Source organism: Typopeltis vanoorti, chromosome 7 (assembly GCF_054136105.1).
Source record: "Typopeltis vanoorti isolate ZY-2024b chromosome 7, IOZ_Tvanoo_1.0, whole genome shotgun sequence".
Lineage (NCBI taxonomy): Eukaryota > Metazoa > Arthropoda > Arachnida > Uropygi > Thelyphonidae > Typopeltis > Typopeltis vanoorti.
Window position 1 is genome coordinate 30502912 of NC_143555.1, and position 7476 is coordinate 30510387.

A 7476-nucleotide genomic window follows, 5' to 3' on the forward strand; every position below is an offset into this window, starting at 1 on the left:
AAAGAATTCCATCTTGCTTTAACATTATATTGTTTGCTTAACTTAAGAGGTAAATCTGTAATTTCTTATATACAAAGTTTTCTGAATTGCAGAATTAGTTACAGGTCTATAAATGGATACTATATCCTATTAACATTTTGGGTTATTATCATGTTATGAACTTATGTTATCTGCATTTCTTACAATTGACATTTCTACCGTCCTTGTGTCTGTATATACAAGAATATATACATATTTGTGGAAATATATCTTAATCTACATATTTATTACTAGAGTAGTATTGACTTATCTTAAGGAGTAATTTGCTATTTACTTTTCTTTTTTTTTTCTTACACAATTAGATATACATATATATAACATTCTTATCCCTTATATATAGGCGTACCTATATATTATTATAAAAAAAATCAGCTGACGCCTTTTTATTCCCGTATACGGGAGTAGGCGAGGCCATTTAGCCCTATCTAACTTTTGGAGACTGAGTGGGCAGTTCAATCTCCACTGGTACCAATCAGAGATAGATAGCCCAAGGCTATCACTAATTAAGCGGTACACAGTGAAGAGAGACGGCTCAAATGTGCCGCCATCACGTGGACCCTAACCCTAACACAATATATTTAATGTATGAAATAATGTGGGTTCTACGGTCGATTTTCTTGAGTTTACGGGACGAAAAACCTGAGTTTCGGGGAGGAAAAACCCGCTTGCCCGTGCCAGAGATCGACTAACTCGGGAACCGGTCGAAAAAAGGCTTAGAAAAATTTCCTCTAGTCGCCGACTATACTCGAAACCAAGTCTTCCTTCGTGCGGCCAAGCACCGTGGTATGCAAACGCCACATCCACTGAGCTACACAGGCTCATATATTATTATTAATATTTTTATTATTATTTTTAAACTTTTACTTATTTATTTATTTTAATTATTATTTTATATACATATATACTTTTTTTTAATTTTTTAATTTTTATTTTATTTTTTTTATTAGATTTGATATCTTGTTGTCATTATTCCTCTCATTGTGGCGAATGGGCCTACGTTAACAGCACCTTTGTCTGGGATTATGCTTTTTGTTCAGATAGTGGGTTATCATTATTGTCTACCACTAACTACATGGGTTCCATTATCGGTATAAGTTTTATTTTTCCTTCTTCTTCTTCTTCTTCTTCTCCTTCTTCAATTAGGCCGAGTTTCCTCCATTGCTGTGTTGTTATGCTTTTGGTTTGTGTAGTGTTTATGATAATTTCCTTTAAATAATTGTTAATTTTTGCTAGTATGTCTGGTCTGGTGTCTCTTCCGTGTATTTTGTTACATCTATGGGACCATATTGCATACATTTATTATTATGATTATTAGTTCTGTTTTATTTCATTTTTTTGGTCTTCCAACCAAAATAATGTGTTTTCAGAGAATGGTTGTGTCTTATGTAGGAATTTCTGTATGGTGTTCCATACTGTGGACGTTTTGCTACAGAACATCATAATATGATATATTGTTTCTGGGTCGGGAGAGAAATGACACTTCGCTGGGCCTTGTAATGGGATTTTTTTTGCTATACACCACATTTTTGTGGTGAGACAGGCATGATGTACTTTATAGAAGAATGTTTTGTATTTTGGTGATATTGGAAGTCGGAAAACTTTGCTAAGCACCGGACTTAACTTATTTCTCCTTTTCTTATTTCCCTGTGTTGGGGAGGTGGGAATGTCACTTGACTTAATGTTTTATATAGTTTTCTTGCTTTGATTGGCAGTAAGTTTTCGGTATCTGAGTGTTTCATTATATATATGTACCCTTCGGCTATTTCTTTGAACATTCTCGGGCTTGGTTTTTTTTATATCTGGAAGTGAGCTTATAAACCTATGCGGCAAACAATTTGTAAGAATGTTGCCGCGTAGGCATGATAGGTTTTTGTGTGTGCTCGGGCTGCTGTTATTGCCCTGCCAATGAGAGTTTTCAGATGGATGTTTAGCAATGCTAAACCTCCAGCTTCAACTTCATGGAAGAGTGTTGATCTGCGCATGGGTTCATACTGAGAGCCCCAGATGTATGTAGCGCAGAGCCTGTGTATTTTTTCGGCCCACCTTCCGTGATACGGGGTGTTGTGTATCTTGTACCACAGGCGAGATGTTAGGTAGATGTTGCAAACCCGGGCCCTTCCTCTGACGGACAGCTGTCTAGGCGCATTGCATTAATTTTCTTCTTTATGTCGTCATGGAGATCTTTCCACTGTTCTTCGTGTGATTCTGAGCTTCCGATGTTGATGCCCAGAACCGGTATGTAATTATTCACCTGTATTCCTGAAGGAACCCTTGGTTGGTTTTCCCACTTTCCAATTATTTTGCAGTGGGATTTTGCCATATTCACATTCAGTGCTGAGGCTTTGCTGAAGTCTTTTATTATTTTGAGTGTTGTGTCCAAGGATTTTTGTGTTCCTAGTGTTAAAGTGACGTCATCAACATATGCCAAAATTTTGGCGTCGCTTTCTCCGTGTATATGTGTTCCTTTGATATTGTTGTTTGTGTTAATGGCTATAATGAGTGGTTCTAGGGCTAGAACAAATAGAGCCATGGATAGTGGGTCTCCTTGCCGGATGGAACATGTTATTGGGAAAGAGGCTGAGAGATTTTTATTAATGATCAGCCTACTTTCCGCGTTTCTGTACAAAAGCTTAATCATTTCTTTCCAGTTTACTCCAACTCCTATTCGGTCTAGGGTATTGGTAGCTAACTGTGTCAAATGCCTTTTGAATATCTAGACCCATTACAATGGGTTCAATACTGAGAGATTTTCTGTGAGGCTATAATAATCGCAAATGCATTGGTGGTGCATTATTGTGTCAAAGATATTTCTTCCTTTCACTGCACATGATTGTGCTGGTGAGATAAGTTTATGGAGGTGCTTTTGTATTCGGTTTGTAAGTATTTTAGATATTATTTTGTAATCAGTATTCAGTAGGGTTATGCCTCTCCAGTTTTTTATGTCTTGTTACTTCTGTTGATCCTCAACCTTTGGTAGTAGTACAATGTGTCCTGTGTTGAATTTTGCTGGCGTTGTCTGTGTTGTAACCATCGTGTTGATCATTTTAATAAAAACATGTTCAAATTTTGGGAAGTATTCTTTATAGAATACGCCTGTTAGTCCGTCTTCACCTGGTGATTTGTTATCTGGGAGCTGTTTCACTATAAGACGGCATTCTGCTACGGTGATTGGTGTGTCGATCTCCTCAGCCTCCTGCTGGGTGATTTTGGGGAGGAGTGAAATGAATCTTTCTCTTTCTTCCTGACTGCTGGGTTTTTCTTGAAATAGTGAAGAAAAGTATTTTTGAACACCACGAATTATTTCGGAGTCTTTATTTAGGGTTTGGCCTTCGTATGTTATGGTTTTTATTCTCTGTTTTGCGTTCCGTTTTTATTGATCTCAATATATTTATATATATGCAATAATCGTCTTAAGTGACATTCCAACACGTAATTTTATACGGTACTGCAACTAAGTGCTGCAAATTCATTTTCTACATTAGATTTCTATAAAAAATTCAATAATTTTTATTATTAAACTTATGATTATATATTATGCGTCTACAAAAGATATTGTTCTGGTTTTTTAAGAATTCAATTCATTCAAATTTCTGGTTGAATAAGATTACATTTTTACAGTATTTATACAATAACAATAAATTACCCTTATTTACAATTTTTGCTTTAATGTATTTAAGCAGTGTAACTACAGCACTTAAATTTAATAAACGGATTTTTTTTTCTTTGTGTTGATCTCGATCGAGATGTAATGTCTCAGCTTGCATCCTCGAAGCTTTTTAAGCTTTTTTGTAAGGCTTACCTGAGGATGACACCGGTTATTTATTGTTTATTGGTTTAATTGCTTTGATGGACATAGGCTGATGTTTGATAAGTCTGATAATCATTATCACCATAGGATGAGAAATTCTCTCTCTCTCTCTCTCTCTCTCTCTCTCTCTCTCTCTCTCTCTCACACACACACACACACACACACACACACACACACACACACACACACACACACACACACACACACACACACACACACACACACACACACACACACACACACACACACACACACACACACACACACACACACACCTTGGAGTATGATGACCCATCACTGAACTGGAAAGACAGCTGATTATGCTCAATGCTAATATGTACATATTCACCCTCATAGTGTAACCTTAAGGTTCTTTTCCATGTACTATGTATGCAAGGTTGCTCTTTTCAAACGGTAGTTTTTTAACATATCTAGAATGTAAACATTCCAGGGGCTTATTAGTAATGGAGCGGCTTTATACGATTCCTGGTTTTAGCTATTCTATAGCCATCAAAGTAATTCTTTAGTGTAACTATGTAGTGAAACAGATGTTTGGCTGCTAATATTTGATGTAATGTCATTGAGTGCAGATAGAGTTGGCATCAGCTGTTTGTTCCCAAAAGATCAGCTTTATCATTTTATACTGCAGTGATATTATTCTGTTTAGTTTATAGATCTCTTTATGTAGTGCCTTCCTTGTATATGTAGGAACCAAGCCTTTCAGTCTATAGTCTATACAGCTTGCTTACTATTATCCGGTATTTGCTTTTCGGGATAATAGAAAACTCCAAGATCAGGGAAAGATTAAGCCGTCTGGAGACTGCTGGCGTAAAATTAACAGACCCACTAAAATTTTTCTGCATTTGGAAAAGTTGGCATTTCTCTTGTATCCTGGTATATTTATGTGGCAGTATCGAATTTTTCTTCGTCTTCTTTTAAAAAGAGTAGGAACTGTTCCAAATCATCATCAAAATGCATATTATGTATATTGTTCTTATAGATCTCTTTTAATTTTTCCATATAGCTCAGGGCCCCTGCCATATTTCATATCAACAATCCACAGTGATTTGAGTTGACATCGTTGTTGTTTTTCCTCTTGTGGAATTCAATCCAGTACTTCTTTTGTCCATCGTTGATCTTGTCTTGGAGCAATACGGCCAATCCATTGCTATTTCAGATGTTTCACTCTTCTTATGATGTGAAAGACTTTGGTTTTATTTTTTATCCACGTATTTCTTTTGTGATCCAGTCTTGTGATACCAAGCATACTTCTTTCCATACTAAAGTGCACTGTTCTTAAATTTTGAATTTCCTTCGCATTCAGTGTCCATGTTTCAAAGTCATATGCCAAAATAGGAAGAATACACTGGATAAAAAGTTTTCTTTTTAGGTATAATGATAATTGGCTCTTGAATACTGACTGTAACTTTCCAAATACTTTCCACCTAAGAATTGTGGTTCTTGTAATTTCCCATGATATTTTGTTCCATTGATATCTGTTGTCCTAAGTATATGCAATGAACTACTTGTTTAATTTCATTATTGATTTTCATTATTCCTTGTCGGACATAGCTTTGAACATAACTTGGGATCTTCATCAGGTTTATAATTAGGCCGGCTGTCTTGCTAGCAATGCGGAGTTCATGTGGATACCAAGGTCATGTGGAATATAAATATGTCATCTTCATTTACGCTATGAGTCTGTAATTCATGCGTAGTTGAAGTAAAGATAACTATGTCATCTTCATAGCGTAAATGAAGATGACATATATATATTTACTTCAACATAAATTACAGACTCGAATTCATGAACTCCACATTGCTAGCAAAACAGCTGGTCTAAAGATAAATCCGAGAAAGATCCAAGTTATGTTCAATAGCTATGTCCAACCTTTCCCTTCCAAATCAAGAAGTTTGAATTTTTCTTCTAGGCATGCTATGAATAATTTTGGAGATATTGTGTCGCCCTGTCATACCTCTCTGTATTTCCACTGTAGAAATATTTCCGTCGAAATGAATTGCTGCTGCTGCTGTTGCAATAATGTATACTGATTTGATGGTCCTGATGCATGGCTCCTTCACTTGCAAGTTTCATAATCTCTGTTGAATTCTGGTTCATTAACTGCTTGATAGCACATATTCATTTTGGTTATTTGTATTTGTCCTCTCTTTTGATATGGTTAAAAGTACTTCTCTTTAACTGTGGTACCCTATTTATATTTAAAGAGCTTTTGATTAGCATTCAGTTTAGGTTTTGTGACTTTCTCGTGAATATTTTTACGTCTCTCATCCATAAGAATTAGTAATATTTTTTCTGATTTCGCTTTTCTTGCAACCTATAGCAGATTTTATTAGAAAGGCATTAAATACTCAAGCAAGAAGATTAGCATATTATCTTGGGATACGTTTCAGTCTCTGGAGATAGGCCTTTCTTGAAGTTTGTTGGCAAGTCAGTAAGAATTGTTACTTGTGGAACTGCTTGTTAGACGAATTATGACAGGAATGGGTCATAGCAAGCCTTAATATTTGCTTCTTGGGAGCCGATTTACCGACTGAATGTCATTTAACTACAGAGGTTCCCCAGTAGAGTAGCCTAACTTTAGAAATGTTTTCCTTAGGTTTTCTTTGGGTATAATTTCAACAATAAAATAAGACCCTTATTGTTATTGTTGATTTAATAAAAGTTCATACTGCAGTTTTAAACAATACAGTTCTTGGCACACAGTTCAGGGATCTCTCTCTCTCTCTCTGTGTGTGTGTGTGTGTGTGTGTGTGTGTGTGTGTGTGTGTGTGTGTGTGTGTGTGTGTGTGTGTGTGTGTGTGTGTGTGTGTGTGTGTGTGTGTGTGTGTGTGTGTGTGTGTGTGTGTGTGTGTGTGTGTGTGTGTGTGTGTGTGTGTGTGTGTGTGTGTGTGTGTGTGTGTGTGTGTGTGTGTGTGTGTGTGTGTGTGTGTGTGTGTGTGTGTGTGTGTGTGTGTGTGTGTGTGTGTGTGTGTTTTCATTCTTTATGCATCGAATACCATTTTTTAATACCATATTTTATAGTTTGTAAGACTTCTTCCAACGATAAATTATTATACATAAATAAGTCCTCGTATTCGTTAAATTTTTTCTCTTTATTAATTCTGCTTGTTGAAACGGTTTGAATATTTGAATAAATATTTAGATAAAATTAAACGAAATGAAGAAATAGAAATAGAATGGCTTAGTGTAAAAACGATACCAAATATAGCAACAAATGAATAACAAGAGTTATAACAGCAAATAACAAGAGTTATAACAGCAAATAACAAGAGTTATTTGGAAGTTTTCATATGCTCTAGTCCGTTTCTCGTGATAAATGTAATGAATATAAACTAGAAGGTTCACCTATATTCCTTATCCTTTTTACCAATTCGTCCAGTTTAGCCTCAGATAAAACGGGCTGTGATGGGCATTGGTAATAATATTTCCCATGCTGTTGATTATTTGGAAATATGTTGTCCAACATAGTCTAATTCTGCGAAATTAAAATGTGTTATAGAGGGGACCATAACTAGTTAAGGATGAAACCTTGATTTTTTGTTTTTGGATCATCTCTGCAACTTCGAATTTTTGAATGTAGCCACTGAACTGAACTCTTATCAGTGGT